The sequence below is a fragment of the Giraffa tippelskirchi genome, chromosome 3, assembly GCF_054371585.1.
Source record: "Giraffa tippelskirchi isolate mGirTip1 chromosome 3, T2T-mGirTip1v1.2.pri, whole genome shotgun sequence".
Classification (NCBI taxonomy): domain Eukaryota; kingdom Metazoa; phylum Chordata; class Mammalia; order Artiodactyla; family Giraffidae; genus Giraffa; species Giraffa tippelskirchi.
The window spans coordinates 110412250-110430724 of NC_137277.1; the positions used below are offsets into that span (position 1 = coordinate 110412250).

The following is an 18475-nucleotide window of genomic DNA, read 5'->3' on the forward strand; positions in this document are numbered from 1 at the left end:
TTAAGAGGTTGTTGGCCTTTTCTGAGCCTTTCTTGTTCTTTTTTTTTTTCCTGAGAGTTGTATTGTCTCTTTGAGAAGAGAAAAACTGCATGTGACTCAGAATGTATTACATTGGTGCAAACATAATTCCGATTTTTGCTTTGTTGAAATTTGCCATTTGATATTGGAATATATTCTAAAATGTTTTGTTATACACCATTTTAATGCATATTCCTCTTTGGTTTTTTTGTTATGACTTATTACTTGCTGTTTATTTTATATTTATTTTGCACTGTGGAAATGATGTTAGACATAAAATTCAAGTGATTTGATTTTCTTATGCAAGTTCAAAATGGGTCATAATGCAGCAGAGACAACTTGCAACATCAACAACACATTTGGCCCAGGAACTGCTAATGAAGGTACAGTACAGTGGTGGTTCGAGAAGTTTTTCAAAGGAGATGAGAGCCTTGAATATGAGGAGCATAGTAGCCAGCTATTGGAAGTTGACAACAACCAATTGAGAGATATCACTGAAGCTGGTCCTCTTACAACTACACAAGAAGTTGTGGAAGATCTCAGTGTCTGCCATTCTATGGTCACTCTGCATTTGAAGCAAATTGGAAAGATGAAAAAGCTTGATAAGTGGTGCCTCATGAGCTGACAAAAATTTTTTAAAAAGTTATTTCAAGGTGTCATTTTCTCTTCTTCTATACAACAACAATGAACCATTTCTCATTGTGATGTGTGACAAAAAGTGAATTTTATATGACAATTGGCAAAGCTCAGTGGTTGGACTGAGGAGAAGCTCCAAAGCACTTCTCAAAGCCAAATTTGCACCAAAAAAAAGTCACGGTCATTGTTTGGTGGTCTACTGCCAGTTTGATCTATTACAGCTTTCTGAATCCCAGTGAAACCATTACATCTGAGAAGTATGCTCAGCAAATCAATGAGATGTACCAAAACCTCTAACACCTTGCAGCCAGCAATGGTCAACAGAAAGGGCTCAATTCTTCTTCATGACAACCTCCAACTGCATGTTGCACAGTCAACGCTTCAAAAGTTGAACAAATTAGGCTATAAAGTTTTGCCTCATCTGCCATATTCACCTGACCTCTTACCAACCAGCTACCATTTCTTCAATCATCTTGACAACTTCTTGCAGGGAAAACGCTTCCACAACTGGCAGGAGGCAGAAAATCCTTTCCAAGAGTTTCTCAAATCCCAAAGCATGGATTTTTACACTACAAGAATAAACAAACATTTCTTGCGGGCAAAAATGTGTTGATTGTAACGGTTCCTCTTTTGATTAATCAAGATGTGTTTGAACCTGGTTATAATAATGTAAAATTTGCAATCCAAAACCGCAATTACTTTTGCACCAATCTAATAGGTTTGGTCTCTAGTTGACTGATTTTTACAGGTGACTTCAAGAGTCTCTCTATTTTCCTATTTATTCTGGTCCTGTGTACCTCAAGCTACTATAATAACTGATGTCTGTGTAGCAGTTGCTAGAGTTCAGGGCTTTGGAAGGGAAGGCATGATATTAATAGTGATATAAAACTTTGTATAGAGATGATAAAATAACCTCTCAAAAATAAAACAAAAAGACAAAAAAACCCACAAAGCCTGAGAGAGTTTTGACTGAAAATACCAAGGAGTGAGGATTACTCATTCCTGAGAATAATAACACATTACAGTCCAGCTTCCTGGAGAAAAATTCAAGATAGAGGTGATCTGAGGTAAGGTTTCAAAATTCTAAGATATGTTACTTCAAGAGGTTGATTAGAATCTACCTTTTCTTGGTAGGGTTCAGAGCAACAATAGAATAAAGAACATTCCATTATCCTTTAATGGCAGTTGGAGGGTAGTTACAATTTCGGGGAGTCATTCATTATTTGTTCAATTATGAATAAGCTGTGCATTATTTGAATTTTTGCCTTCTTTGGGGGAAAAGTAGACACAGGAAAGGAAAGCTAGAAAGAAGGGAAATGTCTGAGTAACCAATGTTGGTTTAAAATTTTCTATTTCAGTAAAACTCTTCCAACTGCTTTTTAAACTTATAACTTTTCTCTGTTCAGGTTTGTTTTTTTTTTTTTTTTTTGTAGAAGAAACACATTATCTGAAAGTTTCTGTCAACAATGGCCAGGAATTTAGATTCCTAATATTAGAAGACATGCTTAAGGGAAGTAAACTTGAGGAACCTAAAACATGAAAGAAGGTCAAAAAATTATGTTAAGGTAGTTTGGTAAAGACCACATTGTGGGAGATACTGCTAGAAGAGAGAAAAGTTATAAGGTATTGAATGGGGAGTTAGGGGAATTAAATGGGGGGAGGGTACATGGAATATGGATTATAATAAGCTTTATGTTTTCTGTTTAAGAATAGCTAAAAGATCTTAAATTATCCAAGGAGGGTGAGATTCCTTTAAAATGTTATGTATAATTATTGCAGTAATTATTAACGTGTTTCCTTTTAAAAGATGCTCTATTATAGCCTTACTTTCTCATTTCTTGGCTAAAAAACTGTGATCCAGCTGTAGGACATGAAATGGTAAGTTGGTACTCACAAATCTGGAGCCAGTGTAGAGTAGTGATTAGGAGTAGCACTTTGGAGTTAGAGTCCTGCCTCTTCCACTTCCCTTGGAAAAATTGCTAACACTTTCCGAGATTGTTTCTTCATCTATAAAATCAGTTTTAGTAATACCTGCCTTCCAGTGTGTCTTTAAGAGATGTTCTAAGGATTAAATGACAAAATATGTGAGTTGTCTGACATCCAATAAGTGCTCAAATATTATGCTTGCTACTGGGCTTATTGCTACTGTTTCTAAATATTTAAGTGAAATCATATACTGTGAAATATCTGAGTGGTATGTGGTAAGGTGAAACATTGAAATTATTTTTTTGTCTGTTTGTTTTTGTGATAATTTTTTTATGGTGAAAGGAAAAAGTAATCATTTCTCTGAAATTTTGAGCATATATACAAAGTTTGCCATGATTTACATACAATATATGTTTTAGCAAGTTAAGTGCTTAAGATACTGAATTTTCTCCATATTTGCACCACATAAACTTTTAAAAAATAGTTTATATTAGAATATAACTGATTAATAACATTGTATTAGTTTCAGGTGTACAGCACAGTGATCCAGTTATACATCCACATGTATCTGTTATTTTTCACCTTTCTCAGTTAGGTTATTACAGAAAGTGTTAAATGAAAGTTAAATAATGATTAAATGTGGAGTGGTTGAACAAAACATTCAGAGGAAAAACATAAATCAAAGGCAAACTTTTCCTGAATGTTGATTGGACAAAAGCACATTTTTTGGCTATAGCAAGCAAAGTTATATGCCTGAGATCTAGGCCCTTCAACAGGTCCATGGAGCCAAAGCCATGTGAACCTGCCACCTCCAGCCCAGGTCATCTAAACTGTCCCAGATCTATGAGATGCCAGTAGTGAGAGTCGGTGCTCGCCAGGTCAGGAAATGTGAATCAGAAAGAGGATGTGATCCTGGCAGAGAACACCCTCATTAGGATGATCATTTATGGAGCTTATTTTGAACTTGAAGAAGCCTGGTACCTATACATTGATGATAATGCACCTGAAGTTATGAGAGAGAATAGTTCTGGCAGGTAGGTAGGAACCCACATTTCCAGTGAGATTTTGCCGACAATGTGCTAAAAAGTTATTTCTGAGATATATAAACTCTCAGAGCCTTAGTTACCCTTCCTGAAGGAGAAGATTGAACAAGATGACCTTTGAAGTTTCTCTTAATTTTTTTTGTCAGCTAGTCTATTAGACTATCATTAGTCAGTTTGTTAGTCTTTGTGATTGCACATTTGCAATGCATAATTTTTTCACTGGAGATTTATACCTTTTTAGCAATAAATAAAACATAATTTCCCCCCATTGGCTGATCCACATTAATGTTAAAAATATGAATAGGATATTCAACTTAGAGTTTTCCAAGTTAATTGAATATTAGCTAGTGAGTCAACAGAGAGTTCAAATAGTTAGCATATAGGGTTAAAACTTTTAATCTCATTCACATTTATATAGGAAATTTTTTTTAAGAAGATGAATATTTATGGTAAGCAAGTGAGGCAGAGTGAAAGTATTTGCATGTAGCTATGTCTGAACATTTGGGAAAAGCTTAAAATTTTAAAACAGGCCACAATGATTAATTACTTTTGTCCCAAATTGTTTACTAAGGATATGAGTTTTGTTGTTTTTTTTTTTTTAGTAGACAAACATTTTTGCTGTTGTTTTTTAAATCGAGATCTGAGTATATATTTAAAGTAGAAATTCTAGTACATTGAGTCAACTGACTTGCTTTCTAACCAAATTTAGAATGGGAAGTGGGCATTGATAGGACTTATGGAAATGTTCCCTGGTGGCTCAGATGGTAAGGAATCCACCTGCCAATGCAGGAGACACAGGTTTGATCCCTGGGTTAGGAAGATCCCCTGGAGAAGGGAATGGCAAACCACTCCAGTATTCTTGCCTGGAGAATGCCATGGAAAGAGGAGCCTAGTGGTTCACAAAGAGTCAGACACAACTGAGTGATTAAGACTTTTCTAAGGTTGTCTTAATTGCATACCCTCTTCCTCACACTGAATTGCTAAACAATATCACTGACTACTTTTTATTTTTCAATATCTTTCAAAAAACTCTGGAGAGTGTCTCTCAAAGAGATATTTTCAATACTTTACATGTCATTTTTTCTCCTTGGAATAATCACAGGTTTCCAAGAACTTGTGAGAGTTGCATTCCATATCTTCCTCAGTATTAGGTGTAAGACTTGATCTTTTAAAATTTCCATATGGGGAAAATCATGCTTATATGCATACTGTCTTGGGTTACCCATAAAAGCAGTGGCACAGTGGTAGCCATGGCACCTGCTAGAGCAGTAGAAAATGTCCAGATATAAAGACATTTTATTCTTTTACTTGTCTCATAGATATTTTACTTTGTCTGAATAAATGGAGCACAATGATGGGGATAATCTCTTGTTCAAATTTTCTTTGGTCATGTAACATCTACAGTATTAAGAAAATAAAGATCTATGTTCACCTCCCCCTCATCTCTCTAATTTCTCCAGACTGTGGAATGTCGGGATTCATACTGTGAATGCTCTGAAAATCAATTATTGTCAGATTCTGTTTTCAGGGCTGCCAGACAATATTTTGGCTCAACTTCAGTCCATTTGGAACACAGCTGTTAAGTTGTTGACAAAAACTAAGGAAATATGAACATGTTCCACCCTTTAAAAAGAATTCCATTTGCTGGCAACCAATCCAATGGATTTGATTTTTTTCATATTGGAGAGCAAGTTAGTGCCACTCTCCAGCATCATTTCAGGCTGGACTGGTCATCCCTGTGTTCCAATACACATGGTACCCTTTGGTTCACCACTTGGGATAGTCAGAATTTATTTTTATCGTAAACTTGAGCTTTAAATTATTCTGTTAAATATTGCCCCACAACCCTTAAGTTGTCCTGGGACTTAGTGTCTCACTGGTCTCTCTACTCCTACAGGAAGATTAAAAAGAAAAAAAAAAAGATTACTATGGCAATTTAGCATTGATTTACTTTAAAGAATAAATGATTATATTATTCTGCATCCTTTATATTGCAAGTAATGGGAAAAAATCCTGTTTAATTAAATAATAATTAGTATGTGACCATTTGTCAAAAAGGGGAATTATAATTATATATGTATATGTATGTATACATGTTTACATTAAAATAAAGCCAATGGAAAGATAGAACAAAAAAAATTGTTTTTTAAGTTTACCCATGGAAAAAGGAAGAGAATAGGTTAGAGGGGAAAGGAAGACAAATTAGACTTCCTTGAGTGTATCTTATTTGTAGAATGGTCTTTGGAATTATGTAAGTGTTCACTTAATAACAAAACAAGATAAATATGAAATAGATTTCTAAAAATTAAAACATAATAAATGACCTTAACCATGTAGCTAGTAGCCTGTGCTCCCCAATAGAACCTGTGCTCCTCAACAGAGAACACATTCTCTGTGATGAAAATGCCCACCAACTGCACTGTTCTATATGGTAACCTCTAGCCACTTATGGCTATTGAACACTTGAAATATGCCTAGTTTCACTAACTAACTTTTATCTAATTAATTTAAATTATACTTTTAATAGCCACATTTTGCTAATGGCTATGCTTCTGGACAGTTCAGAAACAGAATATTCCCACAGAGGAGAAGTACAGCAAATTATCTTATAATGCAATAATTTGGTTGAGTATTCCTAGTGGGATAATACCCTTCGGCCAAAAGAACTTAAAAATAATACTAAACTGTTTTCAGTAAAGACTTTTTAATTAATAACATTGGTGTTACTCTGAGTCTGTTGATTATATATTATGAATTAATCAAATAAATAATTACATTGGTATCTGAAGAACTCAAAGTTTGGGGTTGTTTGGAGAGAGATTCAGACTGAAGTTTGGTAAGGTTAAGTTAAAAAATTCTGAAGCATCCATATGAACTCATGATATATGTTTTCTTAAGAAATATTTCCCAGCTCTGTCCACTGAAAAGGGCTGAAACCAATGACCAACCCAGTAGCCATAGCATCTCTAGTGCTCAGATTATGGTCTCTAAATGCCTTTTCTCACTAAAAGGAATCAAAACTCTTTGGAGAAACATGTGTTTCAGAGTTCTGGGCAGGGAATTTATAAGATGACCCTGGAATATCCTGCTATTGCAAAAAACTGAGCTGCTTTCAAAGACTGGTCGATTTATATCAAAAAGACCAGGAGCTAATTTGAAAAGCCCCCACTCAACAAAAATGGAAAAATGTGTGCAACAATTTGAATAAAACTGCCATGGGTTGAACAACTTAAGATATATATATATATGTATGTATGTATGTATATACACATATATGTGTGTGTATGTATATATGTATATGTGTGTGTGTGTGTGTATCATAAAGTGGTGAAAGTGTTAGTCGCTCAGTCATATTTGACTCTGAGACCCCATAGATTGTACGCTACCAGGCTCTCTGCCTGTGGAATTCTCCAGGCAAGAATATTGGAGTGGGTTCCTATTCCTTCTCCAGGGGATCTTCCCTAACCAGGGGTCGAACATGGGTCTCCTGCATTTCAGACAGATTCTTTACTGTCTGAGCCACCAGGGAAACTCCATATATATCAGGAGTTTATATTGATACTTGAAAAAATCAGTTATATTTGAGGAAACTAGGGAACAAACTCATCATTTTGAAAACCTAAATAATCATTATTCTGCACTTCCTGTAAGAACTGTAGTACTTAAAAGAAACCAAAGAGTTGATTAAATTTCATTTAATATTCTATTAAATGAAGAAGTAATGATAAAATTAGAATATCACTATTTTCCCTGACAAATTAATGGATCTGGGCAATAATTGCCAATGGGTAATATCTTTAGAAAATGATAGAGGTATGCTATGGTGGATATACACTGCTTTTTTGTTTGATTTTATTTTATTGGCATAAAGGTATTGACATTTTGGAGAGAGTGGCTGGTATGGAAATTTTGGAGAGGGTAAACTTGTATATAAGCCATATATCCCACTTCTAAATCTGGAGATGGAGTCGGCTTCCTGAGCACCACATGGGAAAACTTATCAGCCTAAAGCAGTGCTTGTAGACATGAACTCTGGAACTCAGCTTTCTGGGTCTAAATCCTATCTTTGCAACTTGCTAACTGTGTAAGCTCAGGCAAGTTCCTTTGCCTCTCTGTGCTCTTGTTTCCTCAGGCTGTATAAATCTTTGATAAATGTTAAAAAAAAAAAATGTTACTGATATGGGAAGTGATGCTGAAAGTGTTTGTTTTCAATCAGTTTTTACTGTTTTTATCAGTACAGTAAGTTATTTTTCAGGGCTTCCTAGGTGATGCAGTGGTAAAAACTCTACCTACCATTGCTGGAGAAACAGGAGACCTGTGTTCGATCCCTGAGTCGGGAAGATCTGCATCCACCAGAGTAGGAAACAGCAACCTGCTCTAGTATTCTTGCCCGGAAAATTTTGTAGACAGAGGAGCCTGGCAGATTACAGTCCATGAGATTGCAAAGAGTCAGATGCAACTGAGCCTACACACACACACACAAACACACGTTAGTTTTCAGTATTTGAAGACAGAGGTTTTTAAACTTTAATGCGCATTAGAATTGAACTACTGCACACTTGAACTCATCTCACATGCTAGCAAAGTAATGCTCAAAATTCTCCAAGCCAGGATTCAACAGTACTTGAACTGTGAACTTCCAGAAGTTCAAGCTGAATTTAGAAAAGGCAGAGAAACCAGAGATCAAATTGCCAACATCCGTTGAATCATCGAGAAAGCAAGAGAGTTCCAGAAAAACATCTACTGCTGCTTTATTGACTACACCAAAGCCTTTGACTGTATGGATCACAACAAACTGTGGAAAATTCTTAAAGAGATAGGAATACCAGACTACCTGACCTGCCTCCTGAGAAAGCTACATGCGGGTTAGGAAGCAACAGTTAGAACTGGACATGGAGGAACAGACTGGTTCCAAATCAGGCTATATTGTCACCCTGCTTATTTAACTTATATACAGAGTACATCATGCGGAATGCCAGACTGGATGAAGCACAAGCTGGAATCAAGATTGCCGGGAGAAATATCAATAACCTCAGATACACCGATGACACCACCCTTATGGAAGAAAGCAGAGGAACTAAAGAGCCGCTTGATGAAAGTGAAAGAGGAGAGTGAAAAAGTTGGCTTAAAACTCAACATTCAGAAAACTAAGATCATGGCATCTGGTTCCACCACTTCATGGCAAATAGATGGGGAAACACTGGAAACAGTGAGAGACTTTATTTTTCTGGGCTCCAAAATCACTGCAGGTGGTGACTGCAGCCATGAAATGAAAAGATGCTTGCTCCTTCGTAGAAAAGCTATGACCAACCTAGACAGCATATTAAAAAGCTGAGACATTACTTTACCAACAAAGGTCTGTCTAGTCAAAACTATGGTTTTTCCAGTAGTCATGTATGGATGTGACAGTTGGACTATAAAGAAAGCTGAGCGCTGAAGAATTGACACTTTTGAACTGTGATATTGGAGAAGACTCTTGAGAGCCCCTTGGACTGCGAGGAGATCAACCAGTCCATCCTAAAGGAAATCGGTCCGTAATATTCATTGGAAGGACTGATGTTGGAGCTGAAACTCCAATACTTTGGCCACCTGATGCGAAGAACTAATTCATTAGAAAAGACCCTGATGCTGGGAAAGACTGACAGCAGGAAAAGGGGACAACAGAGGATGAGATGGTTGGATGGCATCACCGACTCAATGGACGTGGGTTTGAGCAAGCTCTAGGAGTTGGTGATGAACAGGGAAGCCTGTAGTGCTGCAGTCCATGGGGTTGCAAAGTATCGGACATGACTAAGGGACTGAAGTGAACTGAACTTTGCATTAGAATCACCTGGAAGCCTTAATAAAGTACTTATTACTGAACCTCATCTCCCTCCCCACCTCAGAGTTTTAAATTCAGTGGGTCTGGTGGGGAGCCTGAAATGTTTCAACTCTAACAGTTTCTAAAGTAATGATCATGCTGGTCTGGGGACCTCACTTTGCGAAGTCCTTCATAAATAATTCCCTTATTCTGCTGTTGTCAGTCTCAAAGAAAAAAGGAAAAATAAACGGCATTACTTAAAACAGTATTTTAAAAGAATAATTTGCTAACCCTGACTTTATATAACAGAAAATCACATTCTGCCCCAAACTGAGAGTTTGAGTTTTCTTCTCTTGGATTTTATGACTGAATGAAAGAACTTTGCTTATGGGGTAAAAATTACATACCAGCTGCAGATTATTTTTCCCATTCTTTTTTTTTTAATAAAAAAATTCAGTGTAGCCAGACAATTTCTCACCTACTCACTCCATCTAAAACAAGACGCCATCTGTTATGTATCCACTTAATCAGTACTGTGACAAATTGAAGCACACTCAGGCCTCTGATACCATATACCACTCACCAGGAGTTTCTGACTAGACCTTTGGAAGGTCCTCATCAGAGGCTGAGAAGACAGCTGGCCATTATACTGCAGCTGGAGACAATCAGAGGAGATGCCCCCAAGGACTCCCACCAAATAAGCAGGGTCAAGCAACCTGGCCAGGATGATGCTTGGAAAATGAGTTACCTGGGGCCTGGGAGGATTCTGAGTTTGATTTACTTTTCCAGAAGGTTATGTTACCTTTCAAAAGTGAGTCTCTTTTCTCTTTGTGTCCACTGAACATGAAGTAGGAACGTTGAGAGTTTTCATCATGTCCCTAGTCTGTGTCTATGCTATCACTGGGGTGCTGGCTTGCAGACAAAATGCCTCCATGCATGAGATAGAAGGTCTAATTTCTTCTCCTGCTGGTCTGAGGTGACCTGTAGACTGAAGCCAGACAATCCACACCACTTCAGAACTCTCCTCCAGCAGCTACAAAGGTCTCTCATCTCTTTGCTAACAACCCGTTTGAGTTCAAGAGCAGAGAAAGCAGGTGGGCATTTGAAATGAGAAGAAAAAAAAGTCAGCCAGAGAAAAGGAATCAGATGAAAGCAATGTTATAAGAAGAGAAAAAATGGAGTTGAAATTTGGAGACTGCAGTTAGGGGCAATGAGGTTAGCAACTGAAGTTTTAAGAAATAATGTAGGTGATTTTTTTTTTTAATATAGGACATAGAGGATGCAGGCCTCTCCAGGTGGAGCAGTGGTAAAAAAAAAAAAAAAAAAAAAATCCATCTGTCAATGCAGGAGATGAAAGAGACACAGGTTTGATCCTTGAGTTGTGAAGAACCCCTGAAGGAGAAAATGGCAACCCACTCCAGTATTCTTGCCTGGAAAATTCCATGGACAGAGGAGCCTGGTGTGCTACAGTCCATGGGGTCACAAAGAGTCAAACGCAACTGAGCACATGCGCATACACATAGAGGATGAAGAGTGAGTATAAGATACAGAACAGAAAAAATTATGCAAATGATAACTATAACCTTAAAAGGAATTTTAAGGTTTCATGATCATTTTTGTATCTTTTGTATTAAGACATTAAGAAGTAAAAAATAGTGTATTAACTTTAAATGGCTCCATGAAGGGGTTTTCCACCATCCCAATTTCCACATATAATATTAGAGAAAGACAAAAAAAAATGCTTAATTTTTTAGTGAATATGGTACATGGAACAAAATTCCTAAGCCTTTAGAAATATATTTCTACAATGCAAAAGATAAATTATTTATTTAAGAAATAAGTAAGAAATAAGAAGTCTTTGAAATGTTCTTAGCTCTTTTCTTTTTTCTTTCACTCAGCAAGTATTTATGAGAAACTGCTGTAGATCAGGCACTCTTTGAAGGAATTGGAGATTCAGCAGTGAACAAAAGAAAAGAAGTAAAGTCTCCACTTTCAACTTTTATTAATCAAGAGAATATCCTGAAAATTTTGTTGCAATACAGAGTTGAGGACCTAAACCCAAGATTCTGATCCAGTAAATTTGAGAAAAGGCCTAGAAATCTATCAGTTCAGTTCATTTCAGTTCAGTCACTCAGTCGTTCCTGACTCTTTGTGACCCCATGGACTGCAGCATGCCAGGCCTCCCTGTCCATCACCAACTCCTGGAGTTTACTCAAACTCATGTCCATTGAGTCTGTGATGCCATCCAACCATCTCATCCTTTGTCACCCCCTTCTCCTCCTGCCTTCAATCTTTCCAAGCATCAGAGTCTTCAATGAGTCAGTTCTTCGCATCAAGTAGCCAAAGTATTGGAGTTTCAGCTCCAACATCAGTCCTTCCAATGAATGTTAAGGAATGATTTCTTTTAGGATGGACTGGTTGGATCTCCTTGCAGTCCAAGGGACTCTCGAGAGTTTTCTCCAACACCACAGTTCAAAAGCATCAATTCTTTGGTGCTCAGGCTTCTTTATAGTCCAACTCTCACATCCATACATGACTACTGGAAAAACCATAGCTTTGACTAGATGGACCTGTGTTGGCAAAGTAATGTCTCTGCTTTTTAATATGCTGTCTTCAGTTCAGTTCAGTCGCTCAGTCGTGTCCGACTCTGCAACCCTGTGAACCTCATCATGCCAGGTCTCTCTGTCCATCACCAACTCCCGGAGTCCACCCAAACTCATGTCCAATGAGTCGGTGATGCCATCCAACCATCTCATCCTCTGTTGTCCCCTTTTCCTCCCGCCCTCAATCTTTCCCAGCATTAGGGTCTTTTCAAATGATTCAGCTCTTCATATCAGGTGGCCAAAGTATTGGAGCTTCAGCTTCAACATCAGTCCTTCCAGTGAACACACAGGACTGATCTCTCCTAGGATGGACTGGTTTGATCTTGCAGTCCAAGGGACTCTCAAGAGTCTTCTCCAACACCACAGTTCAAGAGCATCAATTCTTTGGCACTCAGCTTTCTTTATAGCCCAACTCTCACATCCATACATGACTACTGGAAAAACCATAGCCTTTACTAGACGGACCTTTGTTGGCAAAGTAATGTCTCTGCTTTTTAATATGCTGTCTAGTTTGGTCATAACTTTCCTTCCAAGGAGTAAGCATCTTTTAATTTTATACTTTTAGATATGAATTTAGGTGATTCTAATGCAAAGAAATACTCCCCATAGGTATCTCATTCACTCTTAAGGCATCAGCTGTTTCTCACATGAGTCCTGAATCCATTCAGCTCTACCTCTGGGCTCCAGACCTGTCCATTCAAACTGTCTCCTGGACTTTTACACCCTGGCCTGAGGGAGTCAAACACTATATGTAAAAACAAAATTGAAATTACCTCTAAAATCCAAACCTGCACTTCTTCCTATATTCCCATTTCTGTGAACAGCATCATTTGGTAACCTCTAGTTACAAAAGAATGAATTAGAAATTTACCCTAAAATCACACCTTTTCCTTAATTCCACCACAAGTCTAGTCTTGTTTTAGGTATCACCTCCTTATGTATTCTTCACTATTGCTTGTGCTTTAGGTTAGCTTTGTTAACCACCACTTCAACTATTTCCAGAATCTTCTCATTGTTTCTGAGAATCTGCCTCCCCAGTCAACTACATGCTGTTTCCAGGGCAATCTTTCTAAAATGGAAAACCAATCATGAAACTTCCCTGCTGAACTCCTTAATGACTCAAAATTGCTCACAAACAAAATTCAAGTTTTATGAAAATGTTAACTTTAATTCATGATCTGGTGGCCTCTCCAGAATTTTTCCTCCTTACAGAACCTCCTCCAACCTGCCAACTCCCTACACTTCAGCCATCACTCAACCATACTTTTCATTCTGCTGCCTTTGTTCTTGCTCCTCCATATGCCTAAAATGGTTTTCTTCATGTTCATAGCCACTCAATGAATGCCTACTCATCGTTCAGTGCTCACTTTACTATAAAATTTCCTGAACACCCCACCATACAATCCCACTTCCCCAAGAAGGGAATTCCTTTCTTGGTGCCCCTTTATTATATGTTTCTAACATGTGTTACCTGCTAGGACACATATGTCTTCATCTGTGTGTCTCACTTGAATGTGTCTGCAAACCTCCTGAGGACATAGTGCTTATTTTGCTCTGTATGGGAAATTCGATCACAGTCTATGCCATCTTGAATGAATGAACGAATGAGAATAAAAATGACTCTTCAAGAAATGTAGCTGAAAGTTTTGTGACATGGATTTTTTAATATCCTATAATTTGCTGTAGCACATTATTTTTATTTGCTTGTCCTATCATATCAAGTCTAAATCAAAAGTAAAGAATGGTGCCTTCTTTAGCTGGATAATATTTCACGGTTAGTCATGCAACTTTGACAGTTAAGTCTCTAATTAAGTTCCTTGATCTAAGTATCATACATCTTAGATCTTCATTTTTGGGCAGAAACAGACTTTTTCAGCTCGTCAACTTCCTCCTTGCATATAAATTTTGATTTACACTGGTTTCAAGCTTTGTTTATATTTAAGGAAAGAAACTGATTACTAGCCATATTTTGTAACAGTAGAGGAATGACTCAGATTTATGGGTTTTATCTTGACTATTTTCAGTGTATCTGGATTAGGAGGGGATAAGGTCTGTTTTCTTTTGTACGAACAGACTCCTCGTACTTTCTTAGCATGTTCTAGTGGGTCAGCTCTTGCTTTCTCTGTCTCAGATACTATTTTTTTAAACCAACACCAGTCGAGCCTTATGTTTTCCAAGTCTTGTGTATTGCTCAAGAAACACAGGGATGAGTTCACAACTGATCTTGTTAACAAACTAGTGAAGAGAGAGTAATGTGTTACTTATTTGTTGCTGTGATTTTTTTAAAAACAATTGGGTCATTGCTTATTCAGTGTCCTGTTGTACATTGAATTGTTCTTTAATCAGTAGTGATAGGTTCATAATTTTCCATCTGTTACCCAACCAAGCTTCCATGAGGCTGATATGAGGTATTTGGCAGATGATGATAACCCCACGTTTCTGTGGTGCTTTATATTTACAATGCACTTTGCCATGCATAATCATCCTTATTTGATGCCTGGCAGTTTTATGAAAATAGACTGAAATTTACTGGCTGGTAAATGCTGGCAGACTCTCATGTGTGTCCTTGTAAGAATCACTTCCTAATCTGGGATAAGTGACACCCTTATACCCCCTCACCAAATAAATTTCCAGAACAGTATGCAGGGCAATGTTTATAAAAGGAAAAAAAAAATTAGATTGTTTTCCTGTGTTCCTTTCCTCATACATATTACTTTGTTCTGGCTGAAAAATAATGAGGGAGACAAAGCTTTACCTTCAGGTAAAAGTGTCTTTGAATGAATCTTTTAGAGATTCCAAATGCTTAAATGCACATTTAAAGCTGTAGCTAGAAAAAAAGCATTTGAAACAGAACTGTTTGCCCTTGATTTATTCCTCAAAATAATCCTCATGCTAAAAAAAATAAATAAATCCTGACAATTATCTGAATAAGACGAATGTGTCATGGTTAATTGCAAGTTGTGAGAAATATAATGGTGTAAATAGCACTTTAAAAAGATATTTGTCTTTTCTGTACTTTAAGGTTTAAAATTACGTCTCCTGATTTTTGAAGCGCCAATCTTGAGTTGTTTAAATTCAAGGACCTCATCTGTTTAGAGCTGAGAATTGCCAAGATATTAATACCTGCATTTTTATGACACATTCTAAAGTCAATAGGAAAGAGATTTCTGAATAAAAGCCTTAAAATTACCTTATGAATTATTAATTGCAGAGCATATTACCTTTGAATTATAAAAGCCCAGAAAAATGGAAAGGAGAATTGAAAAACATCAATCTCAGGTTCTTTAAAAATGTAATACCAATCATTTGAGCAGTGTACAAATCTTTTATTAAAGATAAAAAGGAGGTGATACGTTTTTTATTAACTGGAGGATATGTTCAAACCGCATGATTAAAAATCTCATTACTAACTCAAGTCAGGAAAGTGATTTATTACTAAAACAGAAAGGGAGGCATTCGGTTGTCCACAGCAGCGTTTATCAGGAGTAGAGCTACCAGTTTGTATCTATTTTAGCATGCTTAATATATTTTAAAGGTGGCTTTGCCATCTGTTTGAAGAATTGAAGATATTTTTCTGAAGTTGGCAAGCTACCTTAGAGCAAAAACATTAGCTGTTTTTCATTTAGCTTAAAGTTTTAAGTTTTAGAAGTTAAGATTCATTCTGTGTTCTAAGGAAGGTAAAGTTTTCCATTGTAAAGGGAAGAAATTACAGAGCCTAATATAGTTCCTTCCTCATTTTTTAAAAAAGTTTCTAGTTAGTAAATATTTATTATAAGAGGACATTTTTCAGGGGAAGGAGAGATAATGTAATGTTTGTTTGGTACTTGGAATGGCAGAGATGATTATTATTATCTTTTAGATACATTTGTTCCTGTGTTTTTTACCACTTTGTTTTTAAGAGTAACGTGATAACTGCTTTTTGAATGATTTCAGACTCCCTCAGGTCTTAATTCAATATCTAAGATATTACATTTAGAAAACAGTCCCTTATTATTAACCTAATTATTTGGTACTGAAGCTCATTTGTTCTGATCTATAAGATAATGAAATATCCCTCCAGATGTCAGGGAAATAAATGAGGATTGATGCTGTCAGGATGTGCTTCATGGCCATTGAGTAGAACCTGGAAGCTGGGCATGATTTGGCTTGAAGGAAAGAGAACAGAATTTAGTGAAGGGAAAATGACACCAGCTTCTTTTTTGTTTCATTTTATTTTATTTATTTTTTAAAAATTTTATTCCAGTATAGTTGCTTTATGATGTTGTGTTACTGCTATACCAAGTGAATCACATTTACATATACATATCTCCCCTCTTTTTTGGGATTTCCTTCCCATTTCGGTCACCAGAGAGGACTGAGTTTTGCCTGCCAATGCAGAAAACTCAAGAGATGCGGGTTCAATCCCTGGGTCAGGAAGATCCCCTAGGGTAGGAAATGGCAACCCACTGTAGTACTCTTGCCTGGAAAATTCCATGGACAGAGGAGCCTGGTGAGCTACAGTCCCTGGATGTCAGACACAACTGAGGGCATACATATATACACACATGCATAGAGTATTGAGTAGAGTTCTTAACATGCTCAGTTGAGGATGAGCTTGGTGTGTTGGGATCCCAGTGAGAGAATGCCTTGGGGAGGAAAGGTGGGTGAGGAGACAGCCTCAGTTTTTCAAGAGCTTTTAAGACCTGAGTTTGGTTTAGCTAAAACAACTCAGTTATGAAAGACTAATGATTGGATTGAAGTAACAGGAAGCCAGGGGAAGCTTTTATAACAAAGAAGTGGTGGGAAGAGAAAACAAAGGTTGCTCAGTGGACTGGGACATTTAAGTCAGGCCAGTCAGAGAGCCAGAAGGAAATGGTTCCATGAGCAGGAATTAATAAGGCTGGAGACAGTAGGAATTGAGAAATGAAGTTGATAAAAGTCATCTTGAGAGAAGAATTTATTAGGTAACTCTGGTTTTCATGTTGTTTGCTATGGTTAATTTTAAAATTCTTTTTAAGTCTAAGAATTCTTAATTTTTTCCTTCAGCTTTCTGTGCTTTGTCACTACTAGAAGGTCATTGTTGATTTCAGATGGTTATATCAGGACCACAGATCTTAGGAAACACGTATCTTTCTCTTCATGTATTCCTTCATGCAGAATCAGACTTCAAACTCTTTCAGAGTTTCTGTTCTACCAGCAAAGATCATTTGAGTCTGCTCATTCAGGCTAGGGACAGCTGAGATTGCATCTGTGTGTCCATTTTGAAATGATGCCTTCAGGGGTTGCTTATTTTAACTAACACTACGGGCACCTTGGTTTCAAGGCTGCTTTGGAATTTGGGTTTCTAACTGTAAATATTAAACAACTACCATGCTATAGGTTGCCAGTATCATAAAAGATAAGAAAGACTGAGAACTTACCATTTTTTTCTCTCTCATTTAAAAAGAAAATTTTACTTAAGAATAGTTGCCATAGATATGCTCACATTGTCTAGTTTCTTGGCATTGATATGTGTGTATATTTTCTCTGACTTATATAGTACTTTCTGAAAAAGAAAAGTCTACAGAGTCTCATGTCCTTCTATCTATATTTATACATTGGTGCGTGTATATACGTACTTTAAAAAGAAAGAAAAGAAAAAGTGTGCTTCAAATGCAAAATGCCTGTTACAAAGCATCATATTTCTTCAAGCTGTTTTGTCCCTTTGAGTATTTGAGTTTAGACAAATGCCTTTTCCCTGTTCCTTTTTTTTTGAAGCTGGCACATTCTTGTTCAATGAAAACAAGGGAGCAAGGGATTATTCTAGCCATTGAAATAGAAATGGTGTTTGAATCTGACAGCTGGAGCTTGGGTGTGAGATATTGCAATTTTTGCTTTAGGGAAAGGAGATAAAATGAGGGTTTGAATTTCATAGCATAAGGGGTTACCTAAATAGCAGCTGTTAGGTATGAGATCCCTGCTGAAGATTAGAAAATGGTAAGGGTTAGTTATTCCTAAACCCAAAGAGTTGGAGATGGGAGTGGGGGGAAATGCATTGCTTTATTTGAAGTAATTTTTTTTTCTTTTTCTAACTCATGGCAATTGCTTTCTGGGTATAGAACTGCACATTCATAAATTCTGTTCACTTGCCGAGACTAAAAATACCTTCAGCCTTAGAGTTTTCATTTTGAAAGAGCTGAATAATATCCACAGATTACATGAGAGGGTACATATTTTGAAACTGCTGAAATTGTTAATAATATTTCAGTGGGATCAGTTGTGCATCTCAAGAGGGAATGTTGTAATGAGTTTGACTTCCAGCTGACAATAAAGTGATCTCTCTCTCTCTCTGAATAACACTTAGTTGACAACTTCTTTATGCACTTATTATTCCCACCTATTATAGATTTTTGAATATGGCCTATCTTTCCTGAAAGACAGATGCTTTCAGCATACATCTTTTTCCTTATTTTCCTTCTCCCCATCACACA

The 18475-nt window shown here is 36.9% G+C and overlaps 1 long non-coding RNA gene across 1 annotated transcript in view; it reads left to right on the forward strand.

Moving 5' to 3' along the window:
- The first annotated feature begins 2148 nt into the window (after nt 1-2148).
- Nucleotides 2149-18475, forward strand: part of LOC145540914 (uncharacterized) — a 56801-nt gene continuing 40474 nt past the window's right edge. The window contains exon 1 of the long non-coding RNA XR_014078633.1: nt 2149-2277. This is a non-coding gene — a long non-coding RNA (uncharacterized LOC145540914). The remainder of the gene's footprint in view (nt 2278-18475) is intronic.